Source organism: Acomys minous, assembly GCF_964271855.1.
Source record: "Acomys minous genome assembly, chromosome: 13".
NCBI classification, from domain to species: Eukaryota; Metazoa; Chordata; class Mammalia; order Rodentia; family Muridae; genus Acomys; species Acomys minous.
The window spans coordinates 46,654,290-46,671,321 of record NC_140495.1 but is presented as its reverse complement, the minus strand read 5'-3'; the positions used below and the strand labels follow the sequence as shown (position 1 = coordinate 46,671,321).

The following is a 17,032-nucleotide window of genomic DNA, read 5'->3' as shown; positions in this document are numbered from 1 at the left end:
AGATACAAGGTGCCTGAGCTCAGGTAACCAGTCATGTGGCACAATGTACATTAGCATGATGGATTATTTTAAGTTATGAACCAGTCAGAGAAGAGCCTAGCTATATTGGCCTAGGGATTTGTAAATTTTAAAAAGTATAGAAAAATATGTATTCTAGATATTAACTGTCTGTAGTAAGCAATGATTTCCTTCCACGGTGTGGTCTGTCTCTTCACTGTGTTGATAGATTCCTTTGATGTTGATCCTATTTGTCAATCCTTAGAGTTATTTCCAGTGTTTTGGGACTCCTGTTCAGACAGTTCTTACCTATGTCTATCAGGGCTTTTCTTATGTTTTTCTCTACAGTTTCAGCATCCAAGGTTTTATTTTATTTTATCTTTAAATTTATTCTTGTTACATCTCAATGGTTTTCCCATCCCTTGTATCCTCCCATTCTTCTCTCCCTCCCATTTTCCCCTTATTCCCCTCCCCTATGACTGTTCCTGAGGGGGATTACCTCCCCCTGTATATGCTCATAGGGTATCAAGTCTCTTCTTGGTAGCCTGCTATCCTTCCTCTGAGTGCGACCAGGTCTCCCCCTCCAGGGGACATGGTCAAATATGAGGCACCAGAGTACGTGAGAAAGTCATCTAAGGTTTTAAATCAAGGTCTTTTACATATCTTGAATTGATATGTGGGGGGCACGGTGACAGATATGGCTCTAATCTCATGCTCCTTCAGGTGGCTATCCAGTTTTACTGGCATATCTGATGGATGGGTGACATCTTTTTATACAGTGTATATTTTTGATACTTTTGTCAAAAATCACGAGGCTATAGATGTATGTGTTTATACCTGGGCCATCTGGTACACTCTTTTGCTATACATGTCTGTTTCTGTGTCAGTACCACAGTGTGAATTTCTGATAGAAGAGGAAGCTGAGGGATGACTCTGGCATTGATGCGGAAGTCTGAGCAGTCACATATCAGAGACACGGAAGGAAAAGTGGATCTTTATAAGATGGATTTAGCCCCCAACATTTCTTCCTGTACTCAGAATTAGACTTCACGTGCTGCAAACCTTTCATGAATTTTGTATCTAGTGCTTTATCCTCAGATATCAATGTGGTGGAATAAGCTGTCGTAGGAATAAGTAAAATAATATTCAAAATCAAATAATTCTAAAATATAAAGAATGACATTTTTATTTATTTATTTATTTATTTATTTATTTATTTATTTTGGTTTTTCGAGACAGGGTTTCTCTGTGTAGTCTTGGCTGTCCTAGACTCGCTTTGTAGTCCAGGCTGGCCTCGAACTCACAGCGATCCGCCTATCTCTGCCTCCCAAGTGCTAGGATTAAAGGCGTGCGCCACCACGCCCGGCCTGACATTTTTATTTTTAATTTAAAAATTCAGCATCTTAATTATGTGCACCTGTGCATACAGACGCAGGTGCCTGCAGAAGGCAGAAGAAGACCCCTGGAGCTAGAGCTACAGGTAATTTTAAGCCACTGTATGTGGGTACATAAAACCATTCCTAGGTTCTCTGCAAGAGCAGCATGGTTTTTGACAGTTGAGCCACCTTATATTACATTTTGTTATTTATTATGAGTCAGGCCAAGATTAAAGTATTTAATAATGTAAACATTTAATAATATATTTTAAAATACCTAACAATATAGAAATCAATTGATAAGTAATTTATGCTATTAAAAGAATAAAGATAAATTGGTTTCATCGAGAATATATTAGTGTCCATTTTGCTGGGAAAAGAGACATGCCAGGAAAAAAGACCTCAGAAGGGAAGATGACCGTGCTGTCCTCTGAAGAAATGGGTGATGTGACTATGTGTGTATATGCGTGCATACGCTGGCGTGGCATCCACTCAACCCTTTCTCTGTTCACCCTGCTCTGACCATTGCTCACTGTGTTTCTTAGGAACAGGATGACTTTTCCCCCCTGTCCAGTGAACAATTTATTTATCTTTCAAGGCTCAGATAGGATGTTCTCTCTCAGCCCACTTGGAGGTCTTCATCAGATCAGTCTTCTCTGGGAACTCCACAGAAGAGGGGATGGGAAGGACTGTAGGAGCCAGAGCAGTCAAGGACACCACAAGCACATGGCCCACAAAATCAGCTGAGCGGGACTCACAGTGGCTCACAGAGAGGAAGCAACAATCACGGAGCCTGCTTAGTGATCTGTGCTACCTTCCTCTGCATATGTTATTTGTTAGTTTAGTGTTTTTGTGGGACTCCTAACAGTGGGAGCTGCTTTGGGGACCCTTTTCCTCCTATTGGGTTGCCTAGTCCAGCCTTAATATAAGGGTTTGTGCCTGGTCTTACTGTAACTCGCTATGCTGAGTTCAGCTGATGTCCCCAGGAGGCCTGCTCTTTTATGAAGGGAAACAGAGGAAGAGTAGATTGGGGGGGATTAAGAGGAGTGGAGGGAGGGGAAACTGCTGTGGGGCTGTATTGGGGGAAAAGATATTCTCTTCCTGAGTAAACATTCTCAGAGGTCCTGATTTTGTATTATGTTATCCAAGCCCTACCACTTGCACCAAGCATTTATCCAAAAACTTGCTTACTGAATGAATAGGAAAAATATTACAGGAAGGACTGTACTCTACCTTCTGCACTGTATTAAGGATTATAAATTTGCACATTGCAAATGGAGGCATAATTCTTGTCCGTAAACTTGGACTACTAGTGTCATTTTGTAAATAAAGTCTACTCTGAATTTATGTCTAGTATTTATAGATGTTAATAAAAGTTGCGTTTGACAGGTCTGACTTTAAGCACCGGTCTACATTCTTTGCTTGAACTTGTCTGAGGCATGGAAAGCATCTCTCGGTGGTCCTGAGGCATGGAAAGCATCTCTTGGTGGTCCTAAGCCATGGAAAGCATCTCTCGGTGGTCTTGAAGACTTCAGATGTGATGAAAAGCAAATAAGATAATGTGACCATGCAGGGTCTGCTTTGTGTTGCTCTGTTACAGCTTGGTATTCCGAGACCCATTACATATCATGTGGTTTTCACCCATTGCATTTACCTAGAAGCTTAATATGCATTAAACCTTATGATATGGGAGAAAAAGGTTTTTACCTAATATCTGCTCACATTCTATTTTAATCACCCAAGATTCTCTCTTCCAAGATGTGTGTAGGTTTGTGTAGAGCTGACAAAAGCTCAACCAGAATGGAGCATATTAGTGCAAAATCATACAGAATTACCAACAATACTGTTTTATGGGCTATAGAGCAGTGATCCTGTAAGAATTTGTTCTCCCAGTGACACTGTAGCCCTGGTGGTTACTAAGAGAATACAAATCACCAAAGGATGGCTTTCTCAGAATGAATACTTGCTGTTAAGCAATGGAGGGTCGATGTTAATTTATATTTGAGTATACATGTAATTGTGTATGTATTTATATAAGGACATACCCATATGAGTGAAGATATATGAAATCATACATGTACATATATGACAAAGATAGCTATATCTATGCATATAGAAATAGCTATATATATGCATACACTAATATGATAATGAATTTGACTGAAGTAGTGATAACAAAATGTTTTATACTAGTTATTTTATAGTTTTATCTAAAATGACTTATAATATATTATTAAGGGTTAATTAAGACCATTACTAAGAATCACATGTGCCTTTCTCTGTGTGTGCATGGGTCCATGTGAGGGTGCACATTTCTGAGTGACCATGTGTCTGTTTGTGTGCATCTGTGTGAGTGTGTCGACTTGTGCATGTCTGTGTCCATGAATTTGGGTGTGTGACATAGACCACCATTGCGGGGTAGAACCACCGTGTGTGCTGACTGTAAACCTCTGTTGAGTTAATGTGTGAGCCTCTCTCAGCTTGTCTCACTGGGGGAGTTCATCTCCAGCCTTGTTCTCGTTGCTGAGTTCCACAAGTCATCTGGGAAGCAGTTAGCTTCCAGGAAAGGATTCTGCTCCTAAGAAAATGTCACATATGGATTTGATTCAGTTTGCCTTAGTCAATACGTTTTGTTCCCATAGCTTGGATGTTTTATAATGGCTTAGCCTTATTGTTGATGTGCAAGAGCAAAGGTGAAGAGTGGTAGGTGGGCTTTTGAAAGCACAGGGAATTTACCCCTTTTTAAAAAATTAATTTATTCTTGTTACATCTCAATGGTTATCCCATCCCTTGTATCCTCCCATTCTTCCCTCCCTCCCATTTTCCCCCTACTCCCCTCCCCTATGACTGTGACTGAGGGGGACCTCCTCCCCCTGTATATGCTCATAGGGTATCAAGTCTCTTCTTGGTAGCCTGCTATCCTTCCTCTGAGTGCCACCAGGTCTCAAACTAGTACGGCCACTTTGGAAATCTATCTGGTGCTATCTCAGAAAATTGGGACTAGGGCTTCCTCAAGACCCAGATATTCCACTCCTTAGAATATACCCAGAAGATGCTCCAGCACACAACGAGAAACTTTGCTCAACCATGTTCATAACAGCCTTATTCATAATAGCCAGAACATGGAATTTACCCTTTTATGTAATCTCAGAAAGCATTATGGTCAAGAAGGAACAAAGTGCCCTCCTGGATAGAAAGGCCGTAGCAGCAGTGGTGCTTCCTCTCTGGGCTTCAGGCAGTAAAGCTCTCTCGTTTTTCTTTCCATTTTAAAGATTTACTTCATTTTTAGTGGGATTTTTGTTTTGTTTTTGTTTTCATTGTTGTTGTTGGTAGTAACGGTGGTGATGGTGGTGTGTGTGTGTGTGTGTGTTATATTTATATGAGACTTTCCCTTTTCCTATTCAATGTATTTAAAACAACAACAACAACAACAACAACAACCATCACCTCATAAAATATCCTCTCATCTCTTGGAGACTTCTTGGCACCTTTAAATATCTTCTACCAGAGAAAAGAGTCAACTAGCTGAAACTCACATCTCAGAAGAACATTCAGTTCTGCAGACCCCAATTTCCCTTTCTTTTAGACTCTCCCCTCAATGTCTTTGTTAAAAAAGGAGGCTGCCACCTTTCCCACAATCCCTGAAGTGACAGTGAGGACCTTAGTAGCAAGTGACAACTGTGCAGTCAGCTGTGCAGGCTTTATACGAACACAGAACTCGTCTCAGCAGGAGAGGCAACCTTACAGGTAAGCCCTGCTCACTAACACTCTTTCTTCCCAAACATCAGCGACACTGGGATGCAGACATCAGCTTAGAGGAAAACTCACACCAAAGAAGAACCTTGGGAAATTCATTCCAATTACTTTTCTATTCAAATGTAAGCTTTAACCAATTATTTAAAATAGAGTGATTCTGCTTCCGAATTTCTAAGCAGTGGTGTTGGTCAGTTCTCTCTAGACACATGCAAAATGAGAACAGACAGTGCAAAACCAAATAACAAAATGCCAAGCCCTTCAACAGATGGTTTAAAACATCCAATAAAGCCTGATATTGTGGTTCTGACATCTGTCTGCAATGCCACTCTTTACCAACAAAATGCAAACCTAAGTTCTAAAAAAAATTAACACATGTGCGCATACATGTGCAGACACACACACACACACACACACACACACACACACACACACACGCATGTGTGCCCCTATATCATTATAAACATGTGAATTCAAAACTTCCTATATTCTTATTTTAACAGATCTTATTTTAATAGAATCTAACTTCCTGCAAGTATTATAATAAAAGAAAAATAACAATTTGATTGAATATAGATACAACTCATTTTAAAACATGCAACAAATACCATGCTCTACATGGTTAAAAAATTGGTGACTGAGGTAACCTCATTTTCATAAAAGATATGACTTTGGGTTCTAGTCATTTCAATTGTCATTTTTTGTAGCTATATAGGGTTAGCAATTTTATATACTTTCTTTTGCATAAATGGAACTCAGAGGACTGGCTTTATCTGACTAATCACTGGGCACTGGCTGTACATAGGGTCCACACCATCATAGCCTTAACCTCTGAAATCCTTAGGAAAGCCAGTTCAAAGCCACCAGACATTTGTTTATCTAAAAATGAACTTTCCTGTCAACAATGTTACTGCTGAATCACAAACAAATTTTGCCTCAAAAATACTTAGTTTTATTTCTATAATTGAATATATAGCTAGAGGTAACACTGGAATATCTATTTCAGCTCCTCTTTAGAATTAAGCAAGGTAGGGCTGTCCAGATGGTTCAGTGGTAAAGCATCCGCTGCCAAGGCTGATGAACTGAGCTTGATCCCAGCAACCCACACAGAAGAAACTGGCCTCTGACGTCCACATGCCCACGCTTGCACCAGCCCACCTCACCCAAAAAATTAAGTACACGCAACACAAAAGGATGAAGCAAAGCATAACTAAGCAATAGCTTAACAATTTAAGCCTGCTTTAAACCACTTAAAACAGCCTCTGTATTACCAAGACTAAAAAGGACAGTCTATAGTTTTCACAACCTTTCCCCAGCGTATCTTTCTGCATAGTAGAGTCCTATAGGGCAACAACTGCCCGATGCCGGCAGAGGCCTTGGCCAGCACCCCGAAGTGGAGCTATGCCAGTTTCTCCAGGAATTGCTGTTGTTGTTGTTGTTGTTGTTTTTTCATACTGTGCCTTCAGAATTATCCCAGGCTCCGTGGGGAGAAGTAGGAAGAAGGCGAGGAATTGTCACTCAGAGCACCTCTGATGGCAGCCCAGGGGCACTTCTTCCTCCCTCTTTGGTACTTCAGCTAAGTCAAAATAAATTCTTCCTTCTGTACTGTTCCCCTGCTTTGTGTTCTAGTCAAAGACAGTAGTGGAAGTCCATTGAATATGTGGAAAAAGAAAATAGCAAGCTACCGAGAAGACATGATGGTCTTCGGGCAAGAAAATTTTTTTGGAGGTTTGAGTTAAAATTGATCAGCTGAGCCCACCAAAGTAACTTGTGGGTAGTGAGTGTGGAGAAGAAAGGCACGCGTTTGAGATCTGTAAGACAGGTGTCAGGAGAACTGTAAACTGAAGCTGCAGTAACGAAGCAAGTTAACGAGGAAGATGCTGCTGCTGGTGAGAGACCCACATCGGGACACTTCATTTGAAGATGACCACGCGTTTTTGGATTTACTTTGTACCCAATAGTATCTAAGGAGGTTTCAGTCCCAAATGACCTCAAAAGTTCATTGAGGAAACAATATTAACACATACAAAAACATGGCAATGGCGAGAATACCTTTTACTTAGCTTGCAAGTAATTACTTTGCTATAAGCGCCTTTTGTCTAGAATTAAATACCTATTACATTGCCCATCCCTGCCAAGTGGCCACCCGAGGCAGAAATAACAGACAAATCCTGGCACGGAGAGGGATGGAGCACTGAGTCCTACCCTACTTGAGAAGCTATTGGCAATTAGATGTTGCTGGAAGTGGGAGAGTCCATTTTCCTTAAGCATATGGCCTCTGGTAGATTGTGCTGTATTGGAAGACCCTACACCATAGAGTATATGGGCAGAACGACCCGTGCTCCTCTGACTGGAAGCTGGCATCAACCTCTGCATCATCTACTTCCCAACAAGAATGAAGCTGCAGTAGGGCAGCACTTGTTTTTCCTTCTTGACTCCATGTCTGTAGCACCAGACAACGCCTTCCACAGACATGCCCACTGGGTGATTTTTCTAGAGTAACGGAGCTGGTACTTGTGGAAAAAAACTAACGTGGAATCTGGGTTTTGCATTGCATGGAGGGGAGTCAGTGGATGCCCTGAAAATCACAGTCTGTCTAGGAAAGCATCAGGATGTTGAGATTCCATCTCTGTTCTCAAGTAACTGAGGGACAAGGCAAACACGGATGGATGCACAGTGTGGTGCTTGGGTTTTAAAAATATGGTGTGCTCTCTCAGGCTGATTGAGGGTCCGTGCTCACTATATATCTTACATGTAGGGAAACTTGTTTTAATCTGCAAATGAGTGGTTTCTGACTCTATGCACATAAAACACACAATACAAATAGTCTCCTGATCCCATCTCATTGAGTTATTCAGCATAGAAGCCCCTTTTCCTTCCTCAAGAAGGCTTCCTATAGTAAAGCCCCCATTGGCCTATGTGTATAAACTGGCAATGAGGCCATTCCAAGGTACGGGTAAGGGGAAGGATTTGTTGTAGCCGCGAGGGAGAGCACAGCCAGAGGCATCTGGAGGAGTCCCAGCCAAGCAGGGAGAGACAGGAGTCAGCTGACCACGGCCAGCAGACTGGCCCTGGCCAGGAGAGAAGCAGGAGCTGAGAGGAGGGAGGTGTGCGAGCAGGAAATGAAGACACAGAGTCCTGGCAAAAGGGAGCCCAAGAGAGCATATAGCTCAAATAGCAGGGTTATAAGGAACATGAGAAACTGGGGGGCAGGGCAGGGCAGGGCGGAGCCTATGAGCTGGAGAGCTTCAGGGTAGGGAGGAGGTGAGAAGAGCTAGGTACTTGGGATACTGAGGGAGCCTGGAGGCCAGTATGGGTTTTAGTATGCTACTTGGCACGCAAGTACCTATTTGTCCTTTCTGCCAGTGATAAGGGAGATGGCTTCTTTGGTAGCAGGAGCCAGCCTCAAAGTTCCTAAGGAAAGCGGGCTTTTGTCTAACTACCAGGATTTGGAGAAAGGGAGTTTCCTTTGGACCTGACGCTATCAATTCCCATTTTAAATTCTATCATTTACTAAGGATTTGGAGCATTTTGCTTGAATTCCATTGGATTTCATGTAGTCAGGTTAGTCCCGAAGCAGCTCACTATGGAGCTAAAAGTGGCTGTGAAGTCCTGATCCTCCTGCCTCCATATTCCAAAGGCCGAATCATGGGACAAGACACCATTCCCAGCTTCATTTTTGGTTTGATGTTAAGCAGAGACCATGGTCTTCTCCATCTCCGCCTACAGAACACCATGGGACATTCTGTAGGGCTGTATTTTTTCATGGTTTGCTGTTTATTAATTCTCTTTGGGTTTCCAGTTTGTTTTTTATGAAACCCAGTTCACTTTCTACACCCCTTTCTCTCCTTACAAGACCCATAGATTTTCATGCAAAGCAATGAAAAGTAACTCCCTGCCGATTGTCTCTATTGGTTATAGACTGGTGGCAAAGGGCTCAACCTCATCACAGGTGAGAGGCAATGCTGTACGGAGTACCTCCTGTTTAGGGACATTCACAATGCAGCCTGTGATTAGTAAAAACAAACAACAAACAACTTAAGCCCATAAAGGGTGACTAGACCCCCTCCCTCCTCCTCCTCCTCCTCCTCTTCCTCCTCCTCCTCCTCCTCCTCTTCTTCTTCTTCTTCTTCTTCTTCTTCTTCTTCTCTCTCTCTCTCTCTCTCTCTCTCTCTCTCTCTCTCTCTTTCTCTCTCTCACTTTGGAAAGTCATGAGAGTATCTCCTGTGACAAATGATATGCTAATACAGATACCATCACGGGCAAACTAGCTCAGACAGCTAAGGAAATGCTGCCTTTCCCATGTCTTTCCCGCGGGAGGGACTGTGTGAGTGGCCTAGGCGATAAATCAAATCTTGATTGCTTTCCACCTGCCATTTTAAAATATTGATCTGCTGTGGTATGCAGACATTCTTATTTAATTGTAGTGTTAAATAAACCATCTTGTATAGAGCACAGCTTATGTATAATTTACGTTCGTCTCTGGCTGAGCAGCACATGGGCTCGGTGAGAGCCAGGTGCCCGTGGCCCTCTGTCTGCTCCTGGAACCAAATGTCTGGAAATTGATGTAGTTAATAAACATTTCAAAAGGGCCAAAGCAATCATGTCTCTGAACAGCACTGTCACAAGTTCAGGGTGCTCTTGGGTTACAGTGCCTCCAACAGTAACACTGAGTTGCAGGGGAGGATACTGTTTATGTATATAAGTGAAGTGGTTTGAATGTGGAGCATCCCGCAGGCTTTTCTGTCTGAACACTTGGTCCTGAGCTGGTGGCACTGTTGGCAAGCGCCACTGTAGCCTTACAGGAGTATGTTCCTGAAGAGAGCCTCCAAGCTTCGAAACTCAGCCCATTTCCTGTTTGCGCTTGGCACTTAATGGTAGCCACAATAGCCCCACAGCCGTGCCTTCCTGCCAGGATGAACTCTACCCCAAGCTGTAAGCTAGAGTAAAGCAGTCACCCCGCAAGGTCCTTCTTGCCAGACATTTGGCTCCAGCATCAACGAGAAAAGTAAATAGAACAATTTCTCATGATCTGAAGAATTTGAGGGGTTCCTTGGACGCCAGGAAGGATGCTAGATCCAGAATGGTTCTATAAATCGGATTTATAATTTTATAGAGCAGATAATGTTTTATAAGAGGTAAAAATCTCTCCTTAAACCAGTGCTTTTATTGGCATCTAGCACAGTGTTTTGCACATGGGGGGCCCAGGTGAAGTAAGCTGGGTTTAACTGACTCCTGGGAAGGGAGCAGAGGTTGTTTTCCAGGGAGCTGTCTAAGCGGAATGTCTCAATCACAAGCTGTTCCTGTTCAACACCACAGCAAAGGGGCCGCTTGCCCTCCTACGGCAGGCACTGTGTGATGACACTTCCCTCTTCTCTAGGAAGAATTCAACACAGATTTTTTTCTCTGTTTAAGAAATTTTAAAATAAACAAACAAAAAGCACAAAATAAACAGCAAACCCAGGGGGAAAATGAGGCAGGAAGGATGGAGAATCCTCTGGAAGCATTCCATCAACACACATGCCAAGCAGGGTTCTTAGCTCTCTCACTTATCATGAAGTGAACACACTGTAGGGTTATTTCTCTCTGTTCCTCACAAGACCAGTTTCTTCCTCTCCCTTTTAGGGAGTGGTTTATAGGTGCAAATGATATCATAGGTAGCACGGGGAACGAGAATCAAATGGCACAATTAATCATAAAACGATCAGTCAAATGATTACCAAAGAGCCAAGATTGAGGACACCTTAACTTTATAAGACATTTTCATCTCCAAAGAACTATAATTTGCATTGTCACAATTAATCTTTGTGTGGTCTTTTGGAAGTGAGAGGTGTGTGGGCAGCCCCTCATTCTGCAGGCTTCTGTGAGGACTTCCTGAGTCCTGCCCTTCTTCGCTGCAGCATTCTCCAGAACGACCCGCTGTGGAGTCTCATGCCATCTGGACATTTCTTCAAATTAAATTTTAAGTTAGCATACAAAAGATTGCCCTTCTCCACGGCATTTTCACAGTACTCTGTTAGATGTGTATGTGCCATCCCCCTGCTTTTCCCTGTAGCAATCCCTTCTCTGCCTTCCTACTACCCATAGTCCATTGCACTCTTGTTTCTCTTTGTCATCCTTTCTACTCGTCTCCTGCGGTAATCTTCTCTCCCTTTTCTGTTTCTAGTTTGATGAACACACACACACACACACACACACACACACACACACACACACACACACTACAGACAGATACATACATAATATACATACATACATCAACACATACACACACATGCACATATATACATATATACACATACACACTTACACTTAAAAAATAAATTTCTCTATTTAATCTGTATAAGAAGTGATTAGAAATTAAAATTGAAATGTTTTATCATAAAAATTTCCAGACAGCATCAAAGTGTCTTTAACTGAGGGACAATTAAACTTTATAACCACATCCAAAAGATGAACAATGACTTCATTTTCATTTTTACGAGATCTGTGTCACGGCTTGCTTCCTTCAGGGTAACAGCACTTTGTAGGGCAGAGAATCCAGTTGTGGGACAGGCACATCTGCTCATCACCACTTAGGTCTTGTACTTGGCTTCACAACAGGTAGCTGCTTTCTAGAACTGGCTCTTCCATAACCCATCTGAACTTCAACTTTCTCATCAAAAACATGAAAGCTATGGACCTAACAACCTTTCAGGTCCTCTGCTCTCCTGTTTTTGCAGCGCTACAGCTCCGCACGCTCTGACCCTCACTTGCCCTCACTATTTGGGTTGGAACACTTTCACATGAGACTATTGCCCCTGTGTTGTCATAATTCCCAGAATTCTGGGTGCTTCTCTCATGCTTCCTTGCTTGTCTGGGATTGACTTTATTTTTGGCCCATGTAAACTCTGGCCACTGTCGTATCTAGACCATCTATATGGTCCTGATGTTGAAAGGAGTGTTTTCCCTACATACAAACACCTATCATTACTCAGCTGACTTCTCGTGGGGAATCATATTTGGATGAATTCTTTTGTTCTCAAGACTGCTATTGGCCACCTACATATCAAACTCATTAGAAGTGTTTATTTTTGTCTGCCATGCTCTGCATTGGCTCTTAGATTTTCTAATTTGACTTTTGTTTTTTATTTAAATTCAGGTTCTCAAGCTTTCACCCCAATCAATACCAATTAGCAAGGAGATTATCCTACATAAAAAGCCAAAAAGTCTACAAGACATATATAAACATCCTGGAGTTCAGTTAATGAACTGACCCCTGTAGGATCAAAACTCAAGTGAGCCTCATAATGACTTCAGTGTCTTGTCTTAGGAGATGGTCCCAGCCACTGTTAAAACAAACAAACAAAACAAAAAACCATAAAGTCACTTTGGCTCTCTGAACTGAAAAGATGAAGCTCAAACTGTGGGAAGAACAAGGCAGCTGGAGGTCACAGAGCACAGCACTGAGAGAGGAGCGCAGGAGGGCTGGGGATCCCTTGTCAGAAGTCAGTTGCGTAATGACGTAATGACGTGATGATGTAATGACATGATGACGTGATGACGGGGCATGCTGAGATGACGCCTCAAAGCTTGCTTAAGAACAGTGGGCTGATAGATGCAACAGAGAGGCTAGCACCCACCCAGAGCTAGGTAAGGAGCAGCTTTCCACTTAGCTAATGAGAAAAGCCCCAGAATACAAGCGTCTGTGAGCAGAATGCGTTTAAAACCCTAGCCTGCTTAGAGAGCAGCATGGTTATCCTAAGGCCCCATTTTAATTCTGTCTAGTACATTTTAAAGCAAGATCCAAACAAATGAAAAAAATTTTTTTTTATGTAACTGATTTTTGGAACAAAGAGTAGAAGTGTTTACAGGATATCCAAATACCCAGCTGTTGACTAAGTGATATTTGCAATGTTGTCCAAGACACAATACAGACGTAAAGATGTGCAAATAGAAAGGCCTGCTGCAGACTGAGAAAGCTGTGCAGACGGAGCTGAGCCGGGTAAGCAGAAATTCTCAGAAATTCTCAGAAACTGTGGGTCAAAGGCATCAAACATTTACTGTAGGTACTGCATAGGCTCAAAAAGTTAACCAGACTCTCTTCCGGTCCCAGGCACTGTGGGACATGGCCAAGTCCAAGAACCACAGCACACACAACCAGTCCCACAAATGGCACAGAAATGGCATTAAGAAACCCCAGTCATAAAGATACAAATCTCTGAAGGGGGTTGACCCCAAGTTCCTGAGGAACATGTGCTTTGCCAAGAAGCACAGCCAGAAAGGCCTGAAGAAGATGCAGGCAAACAACGCAAAGGCAGTGACTGCCGTGCAGAGGCCATTAAGGCCCTTGTGAAGCCTAAGGCCAGTAAGCCCAAGATGCCAAAGGGCCCCAGCCACACACTCAGCTGGCTTGCTTTCATCGCTCATCCCAAGCTTGGGAAGCAGATTCGGAGCTGCATGGCCAAGGGTCATAGGCTCTGCCAATCACAGCCCAAGGTTTAAACTAAGGCAGAGGCCGCAGTCCCCAGCTAAGAGGCCCTTGTGAAGGCACCATAGAAAAGGCTTCTGCCAATGTGAAGACACACAGGACTGGTGTGACACACCTACCCACACACATTTACAGATGATCAGTGTCCTGTACTGTTTTTACAAATAAAGCTGAGACAAGATAAAGAAAAAAAAGAAAGAAAGAAAAGAAAAGAAAAAAAAAGTTAACAGCTTCTCAGGACCAATGAAAAATTTCAGAATCAACATATAAAAATCAATTACTTTTCCTACACACATGACAAACCCTTTGAGGGAGAACACAGGAAAAGCATGCCACTGATTATGATTCCAAAGAAAAACAAACATAAACTTAGGAAGAAACCCAACCAAGCAGGTAAAAAGCCTCCACTGTGGAACTAGAAAAAGATGCAGACATGCATGAAAACCCCTGAAGATTCCAAGCTAATGCGTATCTGTGGACAGGGTGAAATAATAGCGTGAAACTGGCCACACAGACATGGCAACCAATGCCATGTAATTCCATTAAAATACCAGTCATGCTCCCCACAGAACTTGGGCAGAATCAGAAGTCTCATATGGAAACAAAAACAACCCCACTAGTCAAATAATTCAGAGCAAAGAGAACGATACACATGTACATACAACATAAAATAAATCTTTTTTTTTTGAGACAGGGTTTCCCTGTGTAGCCTTGGCTGTCCTGGACTCACTTTGTAGACCAGGCTGGCCTCGAACTCACAGCGATCCACCTGCCTCTGCCTCCCGAGTGCTGGGATTAAAGGTGTGCGCCACCACGCCCGGCATAAAATAAATCTTAAAAAACGAAAGCAAACATTCTGCACTGTGAAATGAAATGAAATCGCATCAAGTCAGAGCATCAAGGACTTGAGAAAAGTTCAACATAACTCAGGCACTTATCAACACAGTTTCCAAAACTGGGATGAGAAGCATAAATTTTATAGAAATAACGACCAGGATTTTCCCCATATATGATAGAAAATTCACATCTATAATCTCAAGCAGCTCAACAAATCCTAAGCACCAGAAACACAAGGAGAAGGACACTGTACCACACAGTGATGACGTTGGGCAAATGAGCAGAGAGATTAAAATATCAAAGGCAGCAGGAAGGGAGAAGGCACACGTGCCCAGTGGAAACAAAGGCTACGGTAGGCCTGCTGCAGGGAGCCATCGGAACACACACACAATGCTATATAGCTTGAAGATAAGTTTACAAAATGACAATCCAACCAATACACAGAAAAGAGCAGGGGCACAATCCAACATAGGCTTCTTCATCAAAACAATCTGCACATAGAGGATGTAGCAAAGGATGTTTTTCCTAAATGAAGAAACAGTGGCCTCAATAAAGCCACAGCTAGGACTTGAATTAGCAAAGGCAAAAAATGCTTCCTGGTAAGGTAGAGAATGAGCTACTGGCTGTGTCATTTCCATTTGATTTAATACTAGAATCTCATCCAGGGCTATTAAGAAATGAAAATTCTATCTGGAATTGACTCTTTCGTCGCTTCATTTTGTAAAGAAAATGATAAATGGATTATGATACTAATATGGAAATAATGGAGCAGTCTTAATGTAGTCAACACAACTTTGAAAAAAAGGAAGAGCATCACACGGGCTAAGGCGTTCTTAATTTAAGACTTCTTAATAAGGGTTTGGCCCATCAAGCTCCATCGTCCTGAGTATAAACAGACAAACAGAAGAGAACAAAGAGTCCTGAAACACAGCCACCCACACATGCAGAGCTGAATTTCATCAAAAGGTAAGGAAGCAATTTAGCTGAGAACAAACAATGCTTTCAAAATGACAAATACTCAACTATTCATAGGTATAATGTATATCATACTAAATCTTATTTAAATATGCACCAAGGTCTAAATGTAAAGCTATAAAGCATGTGCAACTAAAAAAAATGCCAAACTCTGTAAAAATGCCAAAATGTTTGAGTAGGCACTTAATCGAAGAGGAGACACAGCGTATAAGCACAGCAATGCTTACAATTCTTACTCATTAGAGAGACACAGAACAAAACCTACATAAGATGCCACAGTATACAAGGCGGAATGCTAAGACTGAAAAGATCTGAGACTTAGCATTAACAAGTTGGAAGTTTGGGTTAGCCCTGGCATGCCATGTGAGATAGATGTGAAATACTGCACAGCCATGAAAAGACAAGAACTAGCAATGCATTCTAAAATTCAAAACATGTCTACCAAAACAAATGAAACTCTATGGAAGAAAGGCACATACCCCATGATGCTAGCTATGGAAAATGTAGAAAATGGGAAAACAGACTGGTTTCTGGTCAGCACAAAGAGAGGCAGGGGGAGAGACGTTTGTGGGGTGGGACAACTCTTTTAGGAGTAAGAGGCAAGCTGGCCATCTTGTCTGAGGTGACCATTTTACAGAAACAGGCATATAGCAAAACTTAACTATTCGCCTACGTGTAGATTCAGTCTGTCAATGATGCCTCAATCAAGGCATTTTTTAATGATTTGTCTATGTGGCTCCCACTAAGGATCTGGAGGCTTTAGCTGTGTCCTGTCTGCAGGATGCTATAGCAATCTAGGCACCTCAGTCCTGGATTCTTTGCTCTCGTTAATGGCCGGTTTCCATCTTTCTCCCTCTGCTGCCCTTAACCGGCTTTATTCATTTACTTGACTCTAGTAGAATCTCAATTTGTAACTACCCATTGATTTCTTGTCTTCTGTTTAAAAAGAGTTAGCGATTAGCCTGCCCATGCCTCTGAAAAGAGACACCATCCAAACCTCATCGCTCATTTCATACTTACACAATCCCAAATGATTCTCTAAACCAATTTTTAAAATACTTTATCATCGGTCTATAGTCAAACAAATAACAATAGCAAAACCCCACACCTCCCTTGTTAAAAACTTACGCAGATGCAAGACTGCTCATTTAGCATGTAAAGAAGATACCACAGACTTAAACTCTTTAGGGGCTTACTACCAGACAATAACTAGAAATCATTTCTTTTTTTCTCCCCACAGGAAGAGTTATAGATAGAATCCTGGAGAGAAAAATGATTTTTTTTTTTTGCTGTTAGGTGCAAGATGTAAGGGTTTATAAATAAATGTCCTCATAGACAGTGCAAAATCATAAAGTTATCATCAGCCATTTCCTCTGAGTGGTCTAGTCTAATTTCCACCACGATGGATGGGCCAGGTGGCGCCCCAAGGTCTCTTCTGCCAGTAGTCACAAATCCTCACATGTAGTACAGTGTTTGCCCATGGATTCCTACCTCTGAGCACTCACATCCCAAGTCACAGACTACACAGCGAACCTGCTCCTACTTCCTTCAGTGCTGCCTCACCCATACACCGTGAGGCACACACCTTCACGTACTTTTCCAGAGTAAACAGAACACTTCATAG

The 17,032-nt window shown here is 42.2% G+C and overlaps 1 protein-coding gene across 1 annotated transcript in view; it reads right to left on the bottom strand.

Moving 5' to 3' along the window:
- The window catches only part of UNC13C (unc-13 homolog C), a 435,075-nt gene that overhangs the window by 229,696 nt on the left and 188,347 nt on the right, over window positions 1-17,032 (bottom strand). The gene's annotated exons all lie outside the window — the stretch shown is intronic.